The sequence below is a fragment of the Cydia strobilella genome, chromosome 15 (assembly GCF_947568885.1).
Source record: "Cydia strobilella chromosome 15, ilCydStro3.1, whole genome shotgun sequence".
In the NCBI taxonomy this organism is placed as follows: Eukaryota; Metazoa; Arthropoda; class Insecta; order Lepidoptera; family Tortricidae; genus Cydia; species Cydia strobilella.
This window is the reverse complement of record NC_086055.1, coordinates 4,216,306-4,242,141: the sequence shown is the minus strand read 5'-3', so window position 1 is coordinate 4,242,141 and position 25,836 is coordinate 4,216,306. Positions and strand designations below refer to the sequence as shown.

Genomic DNA, 25,836 nt, shown 5'->3' with positions numbered 1-25,836 from the left:
ATGATTATCTCTGTCTATGTTTGAAATGAGACAGTCCTTTGACAAACTATAGAAATTAAAATAAAATATAAGTGTACCATAGATAAAGTATTAAAAGTTTCTCGATTTCCGGCTTTCATTTCAAAGAATTTTCAAGTGTCTTACTATTTAAACGACAAATTAACAAATTAAATTATTCGTTACTAATCAGCGTTTAATTAATTAGAAATGAAATATATTCTCAGTCTCAATGCACTGAAACGAGAAGTTATTTTCTCTGTTGCAAGTTTAAAAAAATGTTTATTTCCGGTGTGATTCAGTTCTAGAAACATAAGAAAGTGTACATTTTCATTTATTTTCTGTCGTCAATTTTAGCCACGGTAACGTGTAAGCGATTGTTGAAAATTAATTTTACTTTATGTTCGTTCGGAGCCGGTCGTAAACCGCATTCTAATTGCGTGCGATCTCCTTTTGGAGAGGTTTCACGAGGTGCTTCGTCATAGATAGTGGAAGGTACGTAAAATCGAAGTCGCACACGATGCTGCTATGGTAGATTATTTATGTAGGTATTCTAGATCCGTAGACCACGTTTTTGCCAGCTGGTGCGTACGTTGCGGGAGTAGAGATTGGTTAGAATAATAGTTTATAGTGACAATAATGCTAAAATTTAGTCATTGAGTGTTAGAAAGTGTTTACTGTGGCTGTAATAGTGATTATGTGTGCACTGCGGCAGGTTCTCGCGGCCGGCGACTGCGGAGCCGTGTTTTCCTGGTGCCAGCTTCAGTGAAGCCAGGATCAACGATTCATCCAGTCTGTCAGCTCTCGTCCAGTGGGGCGTTACCGTTTTATATGACTTTAGCAAGATATATAGGTGAGTACAACCTTAATTAATTAGTATTCGCTTATTGGAAATCGTATACAAATTGTTATTGCCAATTTTATCAGTCGCAAGTCGTGTAGTAATGATAATGCAGTTTCACTATTGTTTTATTTGGGGACGTGTTTGTTGGTCATATCTATGCCCTAATCCATGAATAAATGTAAATTTCAAATTATGAAAATATTAAGCTTAACTGCAAAATGTATGATAAACTTAAGACAGTTCCCAAAGGTATTAATTTTATATCATATAGTTTCTCTAGGAATATCATGGCATAATGCATACATATTTGTATTAAAATCATGGTGGTTGAAAATTTTAATCTAATTTTACTCAAGTTAAAATAACTTGATGAATTGAAGATAAGATGATAAATCCATACTATCCATACTAATATTATAAATGCGAAAGTGTGTCTGTCTGTCTGTCTCTCTGCTACCTCTTCATGCTTAAATCAATTTAGTTGAAATTTGGCATAGAGGTAATTTGAGTCCTGGGGAAGGACATAGGATAGTTTTTCATTGTCATCCTTAAAGAGAGTGAAAATGGGGGTGGAATTGAGAGATTTAATGAATTGCCTGATAAATGATGTCAAGCAATTAAGCTTTTGCTCAAATTGAATGATTGTTATTACACTTTATCCAGGCGCTAAACTTAATCTAGCTGCTGTTACTGATGCCACGCAGACGAAGTCACGGGCAAAAGCTAGTTAGAATTATTATTTTCAGTGTGTTATAGTAAAAGCATAAACATTTTCAGTAAACCGGAGTGGATACTTCTATAATGTAAAGATGCAAACAGAAAGTAACAGGGGCTTTTAAAATTTTTGTTTCATAACAAAATCGAAATGCACCAATGAAAACATATTTTTTTATTAAAAATGCTTTCAATTAAATCTTAAATTTCCATTTTCCATGAAAATACTAAATTTTGTGACATTTATTTATTTATTTAATCTTTATTGCACAAAAGAAAATACAAATGTACAAAAGGCGGACTTAATGCTACAAGGCATTCTCTACCAGTCAACCTTCGGGCAAAGCAGATAACTTGTAGGCAGTGCAACATCATGTTGTAATTACAAAACAAAGTAGGTATTTACATTAATTGTTTATCATCATCTCCCTCGCGTTATCCCGGCTTTTTGCCACGGCTCATAGGAGCCTGGGGTCTGCTTGACAACTAATCCCGAGAATTGACGTAGGCACTAGTTTTTACGAAAGCGACTGCCATCTGACCTTCCAACCCAGAGGGGAATCTAGGCCTTTTTGGGATTAATCCGGTTTCCTCACGATGTTTTCCTTCACCGAAAAGCGACTGGTAAATATCGAATGATATTTCGTACATAAGTTCCGAAAAACTCATTGGTACGAGCCGGGGTTTAAACCCGCGACCTCCGGATTGAAAGTAGCATGCTCTTACCTCCAGAGATGGGCATTAATCGATTAATCTTTTAGTTAACTAATCAATCGATTAAAAATATCAATCGTCATTTTTTCATCGCGATTAATTTAGTTGCGATTAAATTAGTTGTGAGAATGTTCAACTAACAACTAAATTAGTTTTAGTTTCAATCGACTAAATTTCACGATTAAATCTATATTAAAACTACGTAGTCGCCCGTTTTTGCATTTTTTATCTTGCAATATGTAACTACAAGTACGTATATATGTAACATACGGAGGTACTCGTATGTTGTAACTATGTTAGTTTGGGTTCCCCAGTTCTTATTTACCCTTAGATAAGAGAAATTTAATCCAATTTCAGAGAGATGCACTACTTTAGTAGCAAAATAATAGTGAGAACAGATCTCACTCCTTAGAAACGGTCAAAATATCGTAAGTAAGACTATTTTATTTTTAAACATCCGTTAAGATGTCCTAATCAGTCTGTCAACATAGCCATACCGAGGTATTCTATTCAATTTGCTTCTAACATTAGTCGCGAGAAAATAGTCTAACTAATTAGTCGATTACAAAATTTAGTTGTCCGAAATCAATCGGCAACTAATTTAGTTGCAACTAAATTAGTTGCACTCTATACAACTAAGATTGATCAATCGTCGTTTTTAATCGTCAGTCGCAATTAATTCTTGTAATCTTAATCGTTAATCGTTAGTCGATTACATTTTGCCCATCTCTGCTTACCACTAGGCCACCAGCACTCTCAATTTTGTGACATTAATTGTTTATATTGTTAATAAATTACTTTGATTCTAATCACAATTGATATGAGGTGCTGGTATGTTAGAATCTCTAGGCACATTTAACTAAGGGTGTTCTGTGCAAATTGGTGTCATGAAAGGTATCATCATTGCTTGTCTCGTTTGTTATTGTTTATTTCCTATTTCGTATCATTCTACATTCAGACGTACTCTATGAGTAACCACAGTTGAAATGAAACAGTACACAATATTCATCGCTTGTTCTTTATTAGTCGTTTGTTTTTTGTCATTATCTTCTTTGGTCAAAGTCTGTAACTTGTCACTCATAATATGTCCTATTAGTTTTTCATCACATTCTTTATTAAAAAGACAGAACATCTGATTATGGCTAAAACAGCCGATTGCAGATAAAATGAGACAGAAAAAAAAAAACGTTCTTCCATGGTGTAGTATTTCTAAACATATTTAGAGTAAAACATTAATATCAGTTTTGGTAAAGCTGGTGGATTGCCTCATTACATATTCCATACATGTTCATTAGCATACTCCACAACGGGAACACAGGCTTAATGTATATTTATGATATCACGCAAATTTCCCTCTCACCAATCACTGAGATACCTAATTTACTATTATACAAAAATTTAAAAAGCCTATAATAAGATTTTTAAAACACATTCTACTCTGAGTCGTGTAATATTACATAGCTGTGTTTATATATCTGGTGTATATGAATTAGGTAATTTCAAACGCTTCATAATGTTAGGTATTTCCAAATATCACCCATTAATTAAAGCTTTATTTATTCCATAATTTTTAACAGTTTTATTTATATTATTTGACATGAATGATAGTTTTATATGGACCCCGTTTGGGTAAAAGCCCATAATAACTGCATATTAGAGTCAATGTTTAGGGTTCCATACCCAAAAACGGTACCCTATTACTAAAACTCCACTGTCTGTCTGTCAGTCTGTCACCAGGCTGTATCTCATGAACCGTGATAGCTAGACAGTTCAAATTTTCACAGATGATGTTTTTCTGTTGCCGCTTTACAAATACTAAAAACAGAATAAAATAAATATTTAAGTGAGGCTCCCATACAACAAACGTGAGTTTTTTGCCGTTTTTTGCGTAATGGTACGGAACCCTTCGTGCGCGAGTCCGACTAGCATTTGGCCGGGTTTAGAATTACCTGAATAATTGGAAGTATTCGGAATTACCTAATTACACCTTCCGCCCTATACCTCTCAAATGTCCGGGATTCCATTGTCCAGTATTAAGAGTAGATGGATTAAATGCACTGCTTCAGGTGGGACTGGAACTTGCTGCTGACAAATAATGGCGTTATTCATAGTCTGTTAAATCTAAGAAACTCTTAATAATATATTGTCTTTGGTTACCGCGATAGTTACTCATGAAATAAAACTATGAAAACGGATTATATTGCGTACATTGAATTTTGCACATTGTAGTTTTTCCTCAGTCACCCTTTGACTACGAACGCTGTAAAGGGTTTGGAACGTCGGGATCTATTATAAATTCAATATAATCCGTTTTTATAGTTTTAATAAAACTGTTAATAATTCTCGGTCTTATTCTTTGTTTTGACATTTCTGTTAAATAGAGACAAAATTTAACAGGTTGAAAAGTTTTAATAATAAGGGTGTAAGTCCCGATAGCTAATAAAGTGCTTTGTAAGATGCCTACATTGTAGATTCATTTATTTTTTAATTTTCATAGTTCGGTTTTCCAGCTTGCTGGTATCGGAGTAGCGAGTTCAAGTGAATTATTTAAATGTTTCTTTCATTTCTAATATTGTTGATTTGTTGGCAGACGTCATTAACCAAATGAAAAAAAAATCACGGCACGCTGACGGTACCTATTCGCCACTTTTCGTAACGTAACCGAGGCCTTTGATAATTAATAATGCACCGACGTTGATTGAATCTTGTGATCATTCTATTCCGTCGTTAGTTAGATTGCGTGGATTTACGATGATACGTTCTATATTAATATGCATACAATTTATTGCCCCTTTTCAAGGGGTTCTGTTGGAAAATATATACATATTTATGACCTTCTCTGTAGTTGCGTCTTATATACATATATTATCTACCCTTCGGGTGTAGGCGCGTTTATATACCTACTAATATTTAACTCTCATTTCAAGAGTGTTGTAATATACAGATCCTTATGAGAGACTGCACACCGCTTGCGTGACGTGTGCGTGCGCGGCTCAAACATTTTAGTGCACGCGCACGTGCATGTCTACGCACACGCAGCCGGTTTGGGTTCCCTCATTGGGTTCAAGTCCCTCCCAAACCAAAATCCTAGATTCTACGCCTATGATTTGCTTATGATAAATCTAGATAAACCTTTCGTTTGTTATTTAACGTGGTTTCAAATTCAATCTAAAGATATGGATTACTTTTATTCAAAGTTCTGCTGGACTGGAACAAAAATAAATATTATTAGCTAGTTTTCGTTCTCTCCATCAGGCATAACGTTTGCTCTTCTCAAAATTTACCCTTTATTTCTGAGAAGCCCAGTTGTTTTTCCCAATCGATGCCTTTTATTGGGCATTTACGTCAAAGGCACTGAGCCGTGTATAATAAAATCATGCCACTTGGGATGCCACTGCGTATATGCGAGAAAAATACGATATTGAATTACTGCTCCCATTCGGAGATGACATTTCCCGTACATTCGAGAATTTATTACATGCGATGTTATACAATTACAATCCTATCGGAAGATGTGACACCCGAAGGTATGTTTGTTTTCCGTTGATTTCGAATTAAGAACGAACCCGCCGCCAAAAAGTATGACTGCTTATGAGGTTCTTGTGACTTTTAAATCGAAAACTAAAACGTGAAATTGACACTTTGTGGCAATAAACACTAAGCCTTTTGCCCCCTACAGTGCCACGCACGCTATGTTGGCTCGGCCTAGACAGGCCTGGATGTCACGGATGCGTCGCGTATCGATCGGCGCGAGGATGCAACCCCCGCTTGACTCTGCTATGTTTCATTTGGCTTTACTCCCCGCTACGCATCTTTTTAGCTTTTGATGAACTTTGTAGGTTTTGGTCACTGAGAAAGTTGCATTTGCTGAATGTTCCTTCCATATTACAACTTAATGTATGAAATACAAAAACGTAGGTGGGTAGGTATTTACATTGTATAGAATAGTATGACAAGAAAGGCATCTGTAGGAACGTTTCTTCCTCGTTTTCACTCTTGATGGAGTGACAAACATTTTATCAGGTCGTCGTATGAACTTTCTGATATTGAACAACGGGACATTCATTGTTTCTTGCAAAACTGAATACAGTTGATTTTTCTACACTTATTAAAACAATGCTAACTGCCTTATGTGATGTCTGAGAGCTTCCCCTTATCTATATTCATTACTGCAAATAGTACAAATAATATCCTGCTCTCAATTTCTTAGTTAGGGACCTTCGTAGCTTGGTACTCTTTCTCTGGCCCGAATGTGATGCTTAAAATTTCGTAGAATTTGTCTAAATTAGTACGCTTGACAATCTAATAGCCAAAAGCCACAACCGAATACAGAACCTCCTCCTTCTTGGAATTAAAGTCGGTTAAAGAATGCAGACCCGAGCCTAACTAAAAAAAAATCTAGCTTCGCCGACTTTCCCAAAATTCGTGCAATGTTAATCGATCTTTTCCCCTTCAAGAACACGTAATAAGGCATGTCTGCCACTTGTAATGTGACTTGCAAGGCGGTAATATCCTGATATCCCTGGACCAAAAAATATATATAAAACGTAGGGGTAAACGGGGTAGGTAAACGTTAAAAATATATATCCAGAGAGGAAAATGAGCGCTAGGTATGTTTGTATGAAAAGGCGATTTCGCGCGGGTCCTCCACTTTCGTCTTAATATTAATCGATCATGTTCTCTTGAAGCAGACGCAATGAGGCCTGTGTGCCACTTGCTAGGATGCTAGATGAGAAAGGCAGGTCGTTGACCGCCGTGACATAACAGCTATTCGGCGACTGTAACATTTTGTAGGTACGCCTAGTTCATGCCGAATTTGAACCTTATTTATTGCTATTTAAGGTTCATAGTTTGGCGTTGAACACGCTGAACTGATCCTAGAGAGGCATTCAGCAACTTACATGCTTTTAGTTTTAACCGAATGTCGAGAACAAGTATCACTTTCGTTCCTACGCTGCACTGCACGGGTGTCTGTAAAGTTCATGACGATTTTATGACTTGTATAAGTTGTATACAGACCTTTTTGATTGAGTATGGTAAATAAAGTATAATAGGTACACTGTTTCCCCGCCTTTTAAATTGGGTACAGTCAAATTCCAAAATCAACTGCGCATGAAGAACAGAATGGAATTTCTCGACGGTAAGCATTTTACGCCTGGTAGCTTGTAATTGTTATGAGATGCACTATGCTTGTAAATAATTTAAATGGCATTTCAAACTCTTGTGAAGTCGTTTTTTTTTTCTATTAAAGATTATCTTTCTCATATATATTTAAAAAGCTTATCCTATTACTTTGGACGTCTGGAGGGTGTGATACGTTACGTTACAGCATATTTATGTCATTGACACAGTGAAAAGTGTATGTATGTTTATGACCGTGACTGTAGCTGCCACCATTGTTGCCATTGTTGTTTGTGACAATAGTTGGTAGTAATATTTGGTTTCCAGTTTCGGCTTTGCTTAGTTTTGTGGTACGGGATACATGCTTTCAATTTCTATTTTGTTGCCGGAAGGAAGAACATTACAGTTCGATTGACCAGTTAACTAATTATACGTCAAATTTTAATGTACTTTACTATTTTTTATGTAAAAAGTGCTCTTTTTGTTTCATTCGTTCCAAAATTCCAACATCCGAACTAGTCTCGGTCCCAATTCGGATAACGGATAACCGAGGTTCTACTGTACATAAGTTTTTGGTATACATTTCTAGATATTTGTTTCACTTGAATGACTCGTCCAATAAAAAGTTATCCAATGCGGCAGCTAACTTCGCAATGCAGTTCCCGTTTCCCAAGTTCCATCTTCCACACAATTACTGAGTACTGACACATCTTAAACCTTATTGCAAATATATAAGGTGTACCGATGCTCAGTGTTACTGTTCAACAAGTTGGAAGTTGTGCTGCCCAATTTGCCGCGAGGTTAGTGGGCAAACTTGCATCTCTTTTGTAAATCCTAGTTCGGACTACGTTAGTAATTTAGTCGAGTGGCGAGTATTTGTGACTTTGCATGCCTCTTAAGGCATGCAAAAAGATGCAGTCACAAATACTCGCCACTCGACTAAATAACTAACGTAGTCCGAACTAGGCTTAACAGAGGTAAACTAAGTGAGCCTTTTCGACAGCGGTAGTAGACAACGCGTTTGGGTATAGGTATGTGTCGTGTCACCATATGGCACCAGATACATTTTATCTCTCTCTAATCTAGAGTAGCCCAATCGGGCTTCATCTTTTAGGAGACCACTAGCCTGTGAAAGCGGTTAGGGACCTGCATTTGTCCTTTAACACTTTGAATCCTCGTATAACAAGTAGTGGCATTAAAACATGTAACCGTCGACAAAACTTTATCATTATATGATAATTATTATGTGATGCTAACGTAACCTAAAGATAACAGTTGAAATTATGACATCTAATTATAAGGCGACTTGCTTGATAAGTTGATAGGTCATGCTTGCCCGAAACAATATCCGGTTAAACAAAGCTATTAACTACACACGTAAATGTCAGTTATGCAAGTGGATGCTTGGCTGATTCAGCGTCGATGTAGCACCAGTGTCATTTACGAACTCTACCCATTAAAGTTTTTTTCTAAAAATGCCAGGAAACCAAATTTTGGTTTGTATAAAATTACATAAGCTATTTTTACCCCGAAATGTGGCTTAGTAACCAAACCATTCAATTAGTGTTCGACCAAAGTTTCGGCTACGTGTTCGATTTCGGCATAAAAATCATGTTTCGGTCGAAATTAGCGCAAAACTGAACCAGACTTATATTGACCGGGATATGGACCGTGATTACTGTTTGTATTGTATTCGAGCTCACGATATTTCGACGCAGTTACATGCATCTTGTTCACGGGTAACTGAGGGTGCCTTTCGACCAGAGATGTGCTATGCTTCCTATGCTATGTTTTCATACATTTGAAACGCAGCTCTAGCTACAGCTAAACTGAACCTGCTGTTTCGGCGAAAAATCTTGTTTCGGTCGGACACTACATTTAATATTATGGCCTCAAAAATTGCAGCTATATAAATGTCTTGAACGGGAGTTTAAATCGAATTTAATTGACTAGAGTCTCAGAAGCCTACATACACGCAATCAGAATTCTGGTAAAACTTAGTCTACGGATTTTTAAACAAATAAAAACGGCAAAAATTTAAAAACACATTTAAAAGCTCTTGAAAAACGGCCGTAATGTTTGGTAAGTTTCCGACCCAGTTTGATACGCTAGTTTTGCGAATGTGTCCTATTACAATTCTTTTGGACAATGAGATAATAGCTCAATCGCCGAAATAAATTGAACGAGTTCCCCACCCAACCTTCCAAATCTGATTGAAACTGACGAATTCCTGTTTTTGTATAGTGAGGATTCTGCTTACTCTGCTCTGTTGTCAGACAGTTCTGCCTACAGTGCCTACTCAAATTAGGCTGTCTGACAGTATCTGAGCAACGGAATTGTTTTATATCGGAGTTAGTTGGATTTAATGTCGCTATTGTCTTATTTCAGCACGCCTACATATTTAAAGGTCTCGCCCCAACTTGTAGCGGTTTTAAGTTTGACCTTATTTATCTTTAGGTGACCTAAAGGCATTTAATATACTGCGTTTGTTTTGTTTAGAACTAGAAATGAAACGAAGAAACAGTAATCAGTGGTCGTCAACTTATTATAACATGGTGGTATTTAAATACGAATCAGGCATGTCAGGACCAGTAAGAATTTCAAACAACAATAAGATTTTATTCCAATTGTCGATGTTACGCCCATGGAAATACGAACCATGTCCTAAAATTATTAAGCTGTTACGAATATATATTAAACTAACAAAATAGACTAAAAGTCAGACCAACATTCGTCTTACTACTAGCATTTTTAGAAATAGCATTAGGTAAGCGACAGGTGTGGAATATTTCTGGGTCGGTTAGTAACCAAAATTAGGCTTACATCCCCGAAATGTACCTACTAAGTCTGTGAGCTCATAATGCGATCGATATTGAGCATATTAATCCGTGTTTTAATCCCATTTGTAATTGGATTTAGACTAGAGTAACGCGTCCAATTTCACGCACCGCTTGCCGGTAGAATGGGTTCAGTGTAAAGGTCACCCTGCACAAGGATGGTTTTCCGATCGCTGTTATAACTCATCGCCTGTACCCCTAGACCAGGAGTTTCTAACTAGATGGGTGTGCCTCGCTAGTCCCAATAGCACTCTCTAAACTACGGCCCGAGAGCACTTTCAGTCTCCCTTGCCAGAAGGAAGCAGAAGTAACGTAAGAGTGAAAGTAACAGCAGCCCAGAAAACCTATGTTTGACCTGCACGAATTTATCTAAGGAACGGCACTCCGGCCAAAATGTTTGCAGTCTAGGGTGCAATACTGCATGAATAGCCTGAAATGACTTATCATCAACAAGTTAAAAACCGTTGAAAACTTTACCTGACTCCCGTTTATTCTGGTATCGAACTTACTGGATTAAGCATAAGTAAAATGTAGAGCGAATGAGCCAAAATCTACTAGTTTTGACACTGACGTATCTCACGCAACAATACACAAAGCTATAACTACTATCCTTTGTCTTCCGTCAGGCTTTTAGGCTCCAAAACTGATAAATTCTGCATAAAATACTTAACTACCACCCTCTTCTCACTTCTCACACTGTATTTATAATTTAAAACAGGCGGTTAGTAAAGAAGTTACCCGGTAGTTTTAGAAGGTTTGGGGTCTTGGAGATGGCAATAGACTGGTCTGGGGAACTGCCGCTCGGATAGCGTTGGAGTTACTCCTGCACTCTGCAAGGGGTCTCTATTGTTTGACATAATTCTTGAAAGTCGTAAATGTAATGATTGTCACATTATCATTAGTCATAATTTGGTTTTTCTCAGAAACGTGTAACCTAACCTAACCTATCTATAGCCTCGTAAGACTCACCATATAAAGTTTTTCAATTTTTAATTTGAACCTTATTCTATAAGTAAGTTGGAACGAATTTCGTTTCAAATTTTATTTTAAATTATATTTTCAAATTTTATTTATTAACCAACTTTACATTTACAGTTAAACCAAACATGCAAGTTATGGGTTATAAACATATATGTACTTAAAACTAAAATAATATGCTTATCACTAAATTAATTAATATTAATAGTTGTGGGCGTGAATATTGATTCTAGGTAGCGGGCTGCTGTGGCTAGAAATTTCGGTTCTGATTGTGAGAATATGTCAAGGGTGGGATTATGTAAAATTATGTTATTAATATGGTTAAGTGCGATAAATAGAGGACTAGTGACTAGTGTCATTGTGCTGGTCTTGGGAATTACGAACATGGGTGAAAAGCGAGGTCTGAGAGTAGCTCTAACGAATGGTGTCGGTACCTTAAAATGAACATATTCTAGTAGCAATGGATTAACTATTGATCCACGTATTACTCTAAAAAAGTATTTTACTGTTGCAAGCTGCCTACGTACTTCAAGTCTTTGATATGAGACCATTCCCAATACAAACGGCGTTTGTTTTAAAACTCAGTAAAACAAAAGAAATGCTACTCTATTTGTTTCACCAAAAGGTTCAAATTAGATTACAATGAATATGTACATTTTAATGTACATTTAGACTCACGAGGATAGAATAACCCAAGGAAAATCCTGAAAAGTGAACGGTTTCAGAACTATGACTAATGATAATATGACAATCATTACATTATGACTTTCAATAATTATATCAAACAAGGGGACCCCCTCTGGAAGTCATGCCTCATCTGGATGATCGATATCACTGGGAAGGTTGCGTAGCAGCTAAAGTTTACAAGCAGTCGAACTAACACGCACGCACATAATTCCTAATAGATGTTAAATGACCCCGTGAAACTACACTGCCCCAATAGTGGCCACCTTCAATCTTAATTCCAAGCAACAGAAGTGACCATAATATGATGACAGCCCGTTTGTCACCTCTATTACACTCATATTATACCTACTCATATTCATTTTGTCACTGCAAACTTGGTACCAAGTAGACTTAGGCGTATTATTAAGAGGGAACGCTAGATAATCTGCCATTTTCTCTTTAGATGTTTGACATGAAATCATGTTTAAAGGGGGACATGACATATATCATGCGTAAAAAAGGAAGAGAAACCTTGCGTTGAATCGTGTTCTGCTTAATTTAAGTATTCTTGCGTGCTACTGACACTTAAATAACAGTGTAAATAGCGCTCCCAAGTAAACGCGATACGTCAGCCACATGCGGAACAAATTCAAGCTTATATATAGCACATATAACTAGCACATGGCACCAACACGGTTATTTTCACTATTTCTCCCTGCTACCTGCGAATTCAGTACCAGTAGTAAAAATTTCCAGCTACTGTAAGTAAAATTAATTTAGGGTTAATAATAAATTATAACTGACCACCGGTGGATTTGCAATAGGATTTATGAATACTGGAAAAGCACTGGTAGCTACTGGGAAAAAACATAGGTGTTTACCAGGTTTAACAAATTGGTGACCTGGGGGATTAACCTAACATGGCACATTCGATATTCGATTCGAGCGCAGTAATAACTTGATAGAGATTGAAAACGGCACAAATATCGTATAACTGTCGACCGTAATATTCTCAGGTCCCGTCCCAGGACATAAATCCCAGGTTTTACTGACTTCGACCCCTTGACAAAGCACATGCCAGTGCGAGCTCACCCTATATATTGTGGGTGGTATCGATTATAAATAATGTGGAAATTGCTTGCATTTATCCCTCGAGAGAAATAGAGCAGAAAACCAATGATTGTTCCGCCAATTGCTCGGATGTTCCTTATGCTCTATTCTCCTAAAGCTTTTACTGTTGCGGCAGCTTGCCGAATTTTTGAATGACCAAATTGGAGCAATTGCACTGTCAATGTCATCAGCGATATAAAAACAAGCTTTAGCATTAGGGCAACGACACCAGCAATGATGGACATAAATGTTTATGCAATCATTCTACCTAGTCGGCTCATAAGTTCTGTCATATACATAGTATCAAATAAAATCAAAAGTTTAAGTTTATTCCGTATAATTTGTACAGCGTTTGAAAGCTTATAAACTAGAGAATCTAAATGTATAAAATTTATTCAAAATGACCGCCATAATTATCTACACAGGCTTGAAGTCTTCGTGGCCAGTCGTCAATGGATTCACGCACCACTTTCATGTCGATATTGGCCACTGCCGTAGCAAGAGATTTTTTCAGCGAGTCTAGATTTGCATGAGGTTTTGAGCACACCTTTTCCTCTAAATACTGCCATATTTTATAGTCTAAAGGATTAAGATCTGGGCTAGAGGAGGGCCAATCTTCATGCCGTATAAAGTCGATTTTATTGGAGGCGAGCCAGGCTTGTGTAGACTTTGCCTTATGGGCTGGAGCAGAGTCCTGCTGGAAAACCCAATGCTGGTTTAGAAACATCGTATGGGATAGTGGTTTCACAATATTAGTCAACACCGTGTCTTGGTACACTTTGGCACTAGTTTTTACTCCTTTCTCACAAAAATGCATACTAGTGACGCCCGCATAAGAAACTCCCAGCCAAACCATCACAGATGAAGGGTAATGACCTCTTTGAATACGGGGAATGCTATTAGACGCTTCTTTACTATTGCGAGCGTACACTATCATTTTGTTTATTACAGTTTTCTTCTATGTCAAAAATTTTCTCGTCCGAAAACAGTATACAACGGTGCTTATTTTTAGCGTACTTCTTCAATAAAGCTTTAGATCTTTTAAGCCTTAAAGCTTTAAGCCGACCATTGAGAAGATGGCCAGTTTTTCGTTTATAAGCACGAAGTCTCAGGTCTTGATTAAGCACTCTTTTCACCGTGTTTTTGCTCAAACCCATCTGGAGGGCCATAACTTTTTGTTTCCTAGCGGGATTTCTGGCAATGCGTGCCCTAATTGCTTGTACAACCGCTGGAGTCCTAGCTGTACGCGGACGACCGCTTCTTTTCTTGTCATTTAAACTAGAGACCTCACTGTATCTTTCTATGGTACGATACACAAATCTTAGAGAGAATTTTAAATTTTCAAGTAGCTTAAAAATTTTAGTCGGCGAGTGACCACAACGATATAGTGCAATTATTGCGGTACGGCTATCTTTAAGCGTCCACTCCATGTTGAAGAAAACAGAAAATTGCAAAATTATACTACTCAAATATTTAATAAAGATTCGAAATTCAAATGCAGAACGGTTTTTGTTTTAGGAGTTCCAAATTTAAATTTTAAAGGCCAGTGACAGAACTTATGAGCCGACTAGGTATTTATAGCTGTATGATATTTAAATTAAGAACGGAGCGTCCATCATTATTGCATCTCATTAGTTTTCGAAACTCGTGCCATCAGTTAACAGTCCAAAGGTAGTCGAGTGTAAATGCGCCCTCTGTATTTCCAGGGCTTGGAAGTCTTGGAACTTTTGTTACGGTTTATTCCGTTTCGGTGAATTTTAATTAAAAAATTTCGAGGGGTATTCAAGAAACCGCACGGTTTGTTTCTCTTGAAACCGTTTTATTGAAATAAAGGCACTGGTCTGGTTTTACCCCCGACTTAAACAGACACCATTTTTTTTGGTATTCTAGAGAAGTGTTTTAGCTGCTCTTGTGTGTTCCGCTTAGTATTTGTGACTGTATAAATTGACTGATAAATAATTATGTTTAAATATAAAGAAACAACTAAGTCATTATTTCAGAATGTTTAGCACATCTTGCTGCGTTTAGCACGACTTGGCTATGGCCAATAAAGGTCATAGTCGTGTGTGCTAGACGCTAGTTTATTAGTTTACTTGCTATAAATAACGGTCTTGTAAAACTTGTGAAATAGTTTTATCGCACTCGTAACAATTTTGACTGAACATTGCCCCCTTTGTTAATTTACATTAACTTTTACCACGTGAATCTCGTAATTTCTTCATACAGTAAAGTTTTCCTGTTGTAACTAGATATAGGTCAAGTCAAGTGTCGTTTACGAGGACGTTATTTTTTTTAAAGTCTGCGGCGGAGTAGAGTACAGCGTCAATCGATAGTTCCCACCGCGCATGCTCCCCGCACTGGGCCTTAGGCGTCCTAGCGCTATGTTCCGTTTTACAGGCTTTCTACTGCATACTCGACCTAGCCAATGTAACTGGGACCTAGGTCTCATTTTATAAAGCTAAAATTTACTTGTTTACAAGTCAAAGCGGCAGCACTAACGAAAATGCCCCTCGATATTGGTCAAGCGCGTGTCACTCGCTGTTTTACATCTGTAAACTCGTAGCTTTATAAAATGGGGTACTAATTCGAGGTTATTTATGATAGTTCTTAGGTACTGTTGGCCTAAATAGGCGTCCTGGAGCTGTGTTAGATACGTTTTACAAGATTAAGACTTGGTACATGTAAAGCCAATTTTCTGTACATCTCCGGTCAATAAGTAAGGAACTGTCGTCCTTACGCTCTTACCTGTCCTTACTGTCGCTACGTACTGACGTGGCGTCAATGGGAGTTTTGAATGATTCACGGTTAGTTTCACTAGACTTATATTGACCGGGATATAGACCGTGATTACCTTTTGTATTGTTTATGAAAGGTAATCACGGTCTATATCCCGGTGTCAAAATAAGTCTAGTAGCGTCAATATAATACATATTTACTGGAAACTATTTGATTTGGTAAAGTATAATTGGAGAAAAATATAGAGTCTCCTAATCTGTTACACCTGTTGTGCGTATTCAGAGATCATAAATAGATTGGTTTGTTCCAACTTCCAAGCGAAAATTCGGTTACCATTTGGAATTAGCCTGAGTCCTTCCAGGCCCCAGAGGCTTCAAGAATCATTTCAAGTGTCCATTGTTCGGTTATGAATATCCCCTTTTCCAGTAAAAGGATTGCGGTTTTGCTTACTGGGCTTTACAAACGTTTTCTATTGTTTGTTACTTGACCGTGTCTCTTCAAGACAGTTGAATGGTTTCGTCTGTCCTAATGCTTTCGCATTTCGGTTTTGTTGTTGTCAAATGTTTACGTCATTACTTCTTATATAAACTTCGAAGATCGACTTATTGCATGTAGTGAAATATCAAATAAGTGATCGGTTATCTTTTATTATGTACCTATACAAAAAAAGTCAAGCACTTTTTGAATTAACATAGTCTTCTTTTAACATGTTAACGTCATACAGGCAGAAAATTTGGTGACAAGGGTCTTGTATAAATAAAGGCGAAGAATGACGGCCTAACCTAAAGCGAGGTTTAGACTAGCTAGACAGCATGCAATTTTCATTAAGTTGCGGTATCTAATAAACTTTTGAATGCAGTTTAACTTAGTAGTAGGCAATGTAAATTGCATGCAAGGTCTTGCTAGTCTAAACCTCGCTTAGCCCCAATGCTTTTCGTCCTATTCTAAGGATATCAAAATTTCATGTAAAAATGTGAATAAATTTCGTCCGTGACAACGGTAATACCGGGGCCACACTAACGGGAAACGGCGGGAAACGCCGTTGATTATCGTTATAATCCCAGTGTGGCCGTATAAAAAAAAGTCGAATTAACGCGTTTCCCGTGAGTGTGGCCCCAGCATAATAAGTAATCAGCTACTAATGCAACCGGCCTTGACTGGAAGTCATACATAGCGGTGTTGACCGACTTGGCAATTTGGTCGACTGGTCGTTGACACGTTCTCTCATCGCCATCACCGGTACTGTATACATGCCACTGCAGGGCAGGGACCTAGTTAAAGGTTTGGTCTATAGGCCTCCACTTAGTCTTATTCGGATTGTGGATGTTATAATCTAGAAGTTTCATAATAACCTGCTTAGTCAAACGGATCAAAGTTAAATTTACCTTAAACCCTTAATTAACACGAGTTGTCAACCGATAAAATTATCTTGTTGTTTAACTTGTTACATACTTTCATCCGTAGCCTTATTGCTGAAGCTCATAAGTTATTCGAAAACTTCAACAAACCGGTATATGAAATCTTTCTCATTAGTCTCATTACATATAAATGTATAAATGTGTATGCACTTTTTACCGTATTTCAATAAATTTACTGGACTGGTTTTACAAAATTTGTTCGCAAAGATCACAGTTCACTGGTTTGTCTAAGTTTTCGTCTCATGCGATACAATACTGGGCATAAACCGGATTTGTCCACCACTTAAGCGCAAGCCTCGGCTAAGTGCTCCCGCCCGCCCTCTGTCAATTTTAATACGACCGGCAAGATGCTTACGACGTTATCCTAGTAAGCAATTTGATATTATTCATTATTATAGAAGAGATGCTCTAACATATACGTCCTATCGTCACAGAATAAGTAATAGTATTATCATACAGAACGGCCACGCACCGCACCGCCCCGCCCCGATTCGAATGACCTCGCCCCGCGACAGCAGATTGACGGCCGTTTGCCGGCCGCTCAGTACTGTTTTTAAGCAACTTACTCACGCAATGACGCATGATTGAATACTCAAGTGGAGCGGATATCCATGGGCGAAACCTACGAAACGTCCAAAAACTCGTGAGCGTCAGGCATAAATTGGCGAAATCCGCAAAACTGTCACATATAATGGGACCGGCGGTTTACAACCGTCTGCCACCACACGTGACAGAAGCGCCGTCACTAAACAGTTTTAAATCCAGGCTAAAACGGTGGCTTATCGAGCACACTTTCTATAGTTTTGCAGATTTTATTAAATAGTTATTACCTAATGTTATTGTAGGTATACTTTTATTTGACATGTATATTGATAACGCTAATTGTAAGTTAATTGTAAATTATTTATTTTTTTATTTTGAATGTAATTATTGTATTTATAACGCTAATTTTATTTTAATTGTTATTTTTTATTTATTTAATTTTTAATGTAATTATGAAAACGACATGTAATACGAATTATTATGAATATACAAATATGAATATGAGAGGGGGCGTAAAGCCAGGAACAAAAAAAAAACAAAAGTAGAAGAAGGGGACAAAGGAAGAAAGAAATGGCAATGGCGCGGGAATTTACTTTTTATGACAATTACTCTGCAAAATCTACTTCTGTTTAAATTTTGTATTAAAATTATACAGCTGTGGTATGAAGGGTAGGTGACCCCGATATACAACTGAAAATAAATAGAAAATAAGGCATGTTTTCAATCAAGGCAAGCATCAAAATTCGAAGATTGATCTGCCTCTCTTTTTTCTAAATGGAGAACGAAACGGACTGGAAGTCGCCAGCAGCATGCTGAGATGGGGCCATTTCGTGACACTTTATTTTCACTATGTTCTTTAAATGTATGTCTATTGTGTGTGTGTTTACGAATAAAAACTATTCTATTCTATTCATAAAATAGACGGTGTCTCTGATGCCGCATGTCACGGGCTCACGGGTCGCATTACGCCGGTCCGCCCGCGCTCGGTGTGCATCGACAATAGCGATGGTGATGAGTTTCATGTCGCGAACTCGGTATCAGTATCCGGCGGGTGTCAAAACATCGATATTACCTGTCAACCGCCTATTTCTGCACCTTATTCCACCGACTTAAGGCATACCAATGATCAGTAGTGTGTGTGTTGTTAGTGTTAGCTTCCGGACAGCACACAAAGCGACCGTCTTCAGCGGCGCTCGATTACTGATCATGTGTCGAATTGGCAGGAAATATCGGAAACATGATGCGTGGAAACGCTAAAAATGTACTATAATAAAAAATATCATAACATATTGTAATTGTAGGTCTTAGTGTCAAATAGGGGTTGCGCTTTGATTCTTGAATGTTCTAATTTTTTAAACATTAATTGTTAGGCTCTTTCATTATCCATGCCACTGTTTGTCGTGTCGCCGTGTTGTAAGGCAGAAATGGCATCCTATAACATCGACTTTTGTATCTTTTCTTATGCAGATTTGTGAGACTGTATTGTCAATGAGACTGAATTGCTTTTTTTGGCCGTTAAATAATTAAAGCTTTTTCAATAGTCTATGCGATCCGATTTGTAAAATGAGACGCTTAATTTATTCTCTTCACATGTAAAACATAAAAATGTTATCAAAGTTATTTATCACGTTTGTTACGTGACTTTTTTACTAAGCATTATACGATTTATGCTCAAAGAGACGAGTCATATCGAGCAGCGAGCTTACGCGGGGCGAATACTTGCTACATGTTTTATTTAAGGGGCATATCCCAGTGGGACGTCTTGTGGATCTTTGACATGGGCAGAACATGCGAGTAATATTACTCTATGAATGTCACATATCACTTTAAAGACAGGCAGACATCTTGTTATAAACATACACAAAATGTTCTTCCGGACATAAATAGTAAACCTGATTGAAGAAAGATTTCTGGTCGCTTACCAGAAATCTTTTACAATGCACAATATAAACTACCTAGCTACCCACCTACATCTATTCCTGATGGATGGAAACCTAAGACGGGATTTGCAAATGGATTATCGATTATGTCAATCCATTACGGCTTAATGGAGAGTACATTAGGTTCTGTTGTGAATCAGATTATTATTTGCTTGTGACTGGCATCGTCAATAGATACCTACACTATTCGGGTGAGGTTGCAACTGTTTCTTGCTGCTTATGCATAATTTCAAACATCATGTTACCTTCCTTCTGTCGCATCAGCGCAGACAAGTCCGGCGACGGTATCGAGACTGTCATCGGACACGCGTGCACGGACCATGTGGTGCAACTATTATGGTATCAAAATATCTTTGATACATTTTGGGACCTGGACCTGGATGTGGCGGTCAGCTTAGAATCTGCAGATATATCAGATCTGCAGGTATAACCAGATCTTTGATGCCAATTCAACTCGCATAAAATATCATCCAAAGTTTTTGTACCTACTCATTGTTTAACTTGCAATGTTTCATGTTTGTGTTGTCAGATTGTTGAAGTGTTGGTCAGATTGTTAAAGTAAAATTATGAACAATACTTTGTTGCATACCTATGGGTTTCGACAATGGCGCCCGCCAGCCGCCTGGCCGCTATGGGACACTAATCAGTTAACAGATGTCAAATAATATATATGAAGGGCTCATGGAACATTCACTATTTTGCCCCTGCAAATTTGGCTTATAGTTTTTTCACGATTTTGAACACACACACACACACACACACACACACACACACACACACACATCGCACCTGGCCATAAAGAAACTTGCGGCTTATTTCTGAAACCAAAATTCAAAGATACTATTAGAAACTAGAAACCAACGTTTTGAAACTGCGTATGCTACCATTTAGTTCCTGTGATGTGTAATTAAGAAGTAATAAAAGTATTTTTCCCGTAGAAACCGTGAATACCTTCATTAGCGGGTTCCCCGCATCCATTGAGCGGTGTTTCACTTTGTTCTATCTTGGGATGTCGTTCTAATCGCAAACCGAGCTCGGGTGAATCAAAGGCTCACCGAGTCAGTATAAGGTTTAACTTTACATTATACTTCGTGTCTTAGGGCCACTTGCACCATTCACTAATCCGGGGTTATTCGGTGAAATTTTGCAGTTACCATGGTTACCAGTACAATTTGAGTTTTGACACTGGGTTGACGGTTTAAGCGGTTAACCCCGGGTTAGTGCAAGTGGCGTTTAACATTCCAAATTAGAAGGAGTACTTATTTCAGCTCTACGAGACTCAACACCTGTAAGAGTGTAAGTTGTAAGAGTTGATTTTTTGAGGCTTCGTACTAGTCCTTTTAGACTTACTCTTACCAAGGCCGTTACAAAATACACTGGTTTGCCTAACAGTCGTCTCGTGCGACCAACAAGAATGTACTGCCTGTGCGCCGCAGTGCGGCTGCTTGGTTGCTCCAGCTAATTGGACTGCGCTCGGCTCTTTGCTTTGCTCCGTCCAAAATAGAGCCGTTGAAAGATGGGATTGACAAACGTGCCTAACACGAGTTGTGTTTTTTCGTGTCCCTGTTAACGTAAAAGAGATAAGTATTTAACGTAGATTGGTCAACAATCATGCAAGTGTCAGTCATAGATATCTTAGCGCTTTCTAAAGGAGCTCGGGGTCCGCTTTGACAACCTTATCGTAAAAAATTGTTTACGAAAGCAAAGATGGAAAAAACGTGCCTCGAAAATCAAGAAAATTTGATTCTCGTTCAGAGGGCGCTACTAGCTTTGGCTTACTGTCGTATAGATGGCGTTGACGGTTTCGTTTGTTATTTAACAATTTTAACGCATATCAGTGAAAAAACATGGGTCAAAATCATAAAAATAATTAATGCAAATAAGTAAATCATTTATCCATATTTAAATACATTTTATCGTATTTTTATAAATATTTATTTTTAGTTTTAAAGTGTGTCGACAGATGGCAGTGAATTTACTGGGGTTACAAAATTTACTATGACAGTACCGCTCTAGTATAAGTTACTCTATGACGAAAGCGACTACTACCTGAGTCTAACCTTATAATCACGAGATGAAACTAGGAACCTGAATATCTATTATGAATGCCCTTTACTCCTGAAACCCCTCAAAAGCAAGTTAAACTTGATTACATTAGAATTAGATACTCGTAATCTTTGGCCTTGACTGTAGAGCCGATATTCGTACGAATAATATACTCTAAAACTGTCTCAGCTCCGATTTTTTCAAACTATACACTCAAAAAATTATTTTAAAGCAGCAGAAGGTTAAATAAGAAATAGCTGAATTATCTACGCAAACACATTGAAATTACCTAGTATTTTCTTTTCATGTTCACCACGTGACCCATGACGTAACATATTCACGCATCTCTCCTGTGTCTGTTTTGTCACCTGCAATTAACTTTCCGTGTTACGAGCCACCTACAATGGCATACATTATAATTTCTCTGCTGTAGTCACGAATTAATAAACTAGTGGATGTGAAATGACTCCTATTTAGTATGAAAACCAGTGTCGCTAAACTCACACATTCATAGCCACGTTAAAATACGTCACACACTTACAAAATTGCTCTGATTCGTAGCAACTTTCCATACCAAAAGGTTATTACCGGTGGACATTTCTCGAACGAATATCAACTGTAGGCTACATGAGTGACGGTTTAAAATATAATGTCAAAGCTATATGACATACGACTCTTTCATTATCTCATTCATCTCACAAAAGCTCGCTCAACGTTCACCTAATACAACTACTCAACACCAGATGGCGTTATTTTATATAATTTTAAAATCACTTACTTATTACAGGCGAGAAAAGGGCTAAAAAACCAGTATAAGTAAGGTCTAATTACGCATGGTTTGTTACGGATCTCACGGTCACGTTACACTGGTATTTTCGAGATCTCTACACGCCTGCGAGTAGCTAACCGTTGGAACTTCTTTCCATTCGACGATATAGGGAGGGGACAGTGTAATCGGAGTGTTTTATCGATATTTGTGTGTTCAGTTAGGTATTGATATTTCATTACCGTATGTTTTAACACATTTAGATGATACTTTATTTATGATTATAATATAGGTAGTGATAATCGTGATTGTATGAAAAATAATATGTAGTAAAGTACAACAAATATCTAACTAGAAATTTGTTTCTTATTAATTGACCAACTAGGTTGTTAATGTGAATATTAAATATATCTTAAAGTCAAACAGATAAAATCATAGTTCTTTAAAGGTCTATTAACTCGGTATTGCTGTTATTTTGTAATCACAAATCTGCAATTATTTACATAGGTAAGTATTCGTCTTTAACAATATATTTACTTGTAGCAGCATTTAAGGCCAATCTAGACGGAACAACCTGATTAAATTGTCAAATTAATTGTATGGTGTGAAAGCATACATGAAACTGGCTCATCGATCCCACTTGATTTGATTGTAAGATTGTGACCTATCAAATCAGAAAGGGGGGCCGAAAAATTCCAATATTTGACGCTAGTTTGCGTGGTACGGAACACTTTTTATTAATTTAGTGAGCCCGAATGTCACTAATAATTACTAAATTAGTAACTAAGTTTTAGGCGTGTGGACGCTAGATGAGATGTATGGCAATTTTATCCCCAGAAATCTTTCTCTAAGAAATGCTCCTAGCAAATGGTGCTATATTTTTGCGGAAACTAATTTTCTTGCCCAGTAGCATTGATTCATTTATTTTTAATATCGGCATCTTGTGGTAACCTACAATTATTAATAATAAATAAATAGAAAATATAAAACGTTTATTCATGGCACATTGCATGCATTGTACGCATAAGTGCATTAAGTACCTAGTCTAATTATATTAACGATGAAAATATGATGGGTGTAAAAAACAAAAACGTATGTAAAGGAATACGAAGGTTGGAAAGGTTGCCATGAAATGACCCTGACTTAACTTAGTGCTTGATGACCAGAGCTGCCAGATTTACTAAGACATTGATTATCCCAAATAATAATTAGAAACGTGTCTAAAATAATAATTTATTACCGAACCAAACATCAAACTTGAAATATCGTAACTTTAACTTTATCGATATAAATATCGACATTGCGCAGCATCTGAGTAGCGAAGTTATTTGACATTTAGGATAGCGAATATTCCAGATAAACGTAAAGAATAGTGACAAAGGATTGTGAACTCTAAGTTCTAACTGATAAAATATAGATTTACTTAACGAACATTCGTAAATAATGCAAAATAAACAGATTTTTCGTATTATATTTAAATAAATAACCACCGGTGATAGGAAATACCTCCACGTGAAAGATTTTTTAAACCGCTGTGATTTCTGCAGCTTTATACTGCACAATACGGCATTTTAAATTTAATTATCAATTTTTGTTAGACGAGCGTACGTACGACGTGAATGTCATTCGAGCATGAAGTTTACACAACAACTGAGCATAGTCTGTGCATAAAGTGAGTCGGTCGCTACTAACTGTCGGATAGACGGGAACGCCCACTTGCCATCTCCATCCTACTCCGTGGCTGTAGTATTTGTTCAGCTGACACGCGTGGCATGTAAACACCGTAATGTAGATTCATAACAATGATACAGTGCTTATTTTCTGTATGTAATAGGTACCTAAACACGACCTTGTCTTGTCAAGGCTATAGAGTGCTTGTTTAGATGTTTATAAACACCCTTAATATACAAGACTGTGTTAAAGAAAGTCGTCAACGCCGCTTTTCTTTTTAATTTGTTTTTTTTTTTGTTATTTATTTATATTCAGAATCAAGGCATTTTTCATACAAATACAAATACAAATAATTTATTGAAAAAAGTATTGTACAGAGGTTCATCTTAAAGACTAAGAGTTGTTAGTAGAGGAAAGTGGTTTACGAATGCCTGAACTAGGAGTTCCTGTGTTTCAGGCAGCGAAGGACAAAATTAATCAATTTTTAATTATTCACTTAATTATACATTAATAGTAGTACTTACACAATAGAAGTCATAGACGGTAATGGAATGGACGGTGGAAATCTTATGAAATTTTTTCTTTTGTAAAGATCGAAACAGCTTGCGATGAATTAAAAACTTTCCTAAAATAAAAATTGCCCACATTTTTGATGACTATACAAGTACTAACCTAACGGCAAGTTACTAGTTGCGCCACAGTTGGAGTTGGACCAACTCTCGCATCGCCATAAAACGCGTGAATTTCCTGCGTATCAAAACGCATACCTTTAAAGTCTAAACAGCGCGCCGTCCAATCACGAGCCTCCCACCAAGGCTGCCGCGCGATAGCGACGTTTGACAACACTTTTTAATTTAAACAACCACTTGCTACTCACAAGTACGGCTATACTAACCTTTGTGTCGTTTTTTAAACTGCTTTTTTAATCCTTCCTGGATTTAAACTTGTTGTGAAATCTGGCCGTTAATGGTTTCAGATGATCTACATATTCTACATGAATGTGATAAAGCCGGTACTGTATAGCCTCCGGTAGCTAATAAATCAACCTACACTTATTTATATGAATTGTTAGCTTACGGAGACTAGTATTTGGTTGTAATCCGAACCTTGATAACTTTCGCCGTGTTGACGTCAGTAGTGACATTATCAGATTATATGGAAGCTCTATTCATTATCAGGTCTGTCAACATTTGCTTACACCTACTTACTGGCTTTGTGCAGATTTTTGCTTGCGTCAACGTTTACGTAGTGGCCCACCAATTGTTTATCTGGATTTATCATATTTTTTAGTATCACTCGTTGCCATGGTTACGGTTAGTTGTCCAGGGAAACAAGAACTCTTTTAATCCTGATTTTATGGTATAGCATTTTTGTGTTAATTATAAGCAATTTCCATAACTGACAAGAATGCAAACAGATACTTTTGAATTTATAATATTATTTGTTTATTTATTTAATCTTTATTGCACAAAAGAAAAAACCTTACAGTACAAAAGGCGGACTTAATGCCATAAGGCATTCTCTACCAGTCAACCTTAAGGCTAAGCAGAGAGATTGTGGGCGGTGCTACAAATACAACAACAAAAATAAAATAAAAATTACATATAATCACATATATACAAATATAATATACATATATACTATATATAATATATATAAATAACGACGAGACTCATTATGAAGCTAATAAAAATACAATAAGAAACTTTCATTCATTCATTATATTAGTAGGGAT

The 25,836-nt window shown here is 37.1% G+C and overlaps 1 protein-coding gene across 8 annotated transcripts in view; it reads left to right on the top strand.

Moving 5' to 3' along the window:
• Positions 1-211: 211 nt before the first annotated feature.
• Positions 212-25,836, top strand: part of LOC134747862 (eukaryotic translation initiation factor 5) — a 45,607-nt gene continuing 19,982 nt past the window's right edge. For 2 of the 8 annotated variants that reach the window (XM_063682533.1, XM_063682531.1), the window contains exons 1-2: positions 212-492; positions 713-850. The gene's annotated coding sequence lies outside the window, so the exon portion shown is untranslated. Of the gene's footprint in view, positions 493-561; positions 609-712; positions 851-25,148; positions 25,280-25,836 lie in introns of those variants that run through there. The other 6 variants (XM_063682532.1, XM_063682530.1, XM_063682528.1 and 3 more) reach the window with 4 other exon arrangements.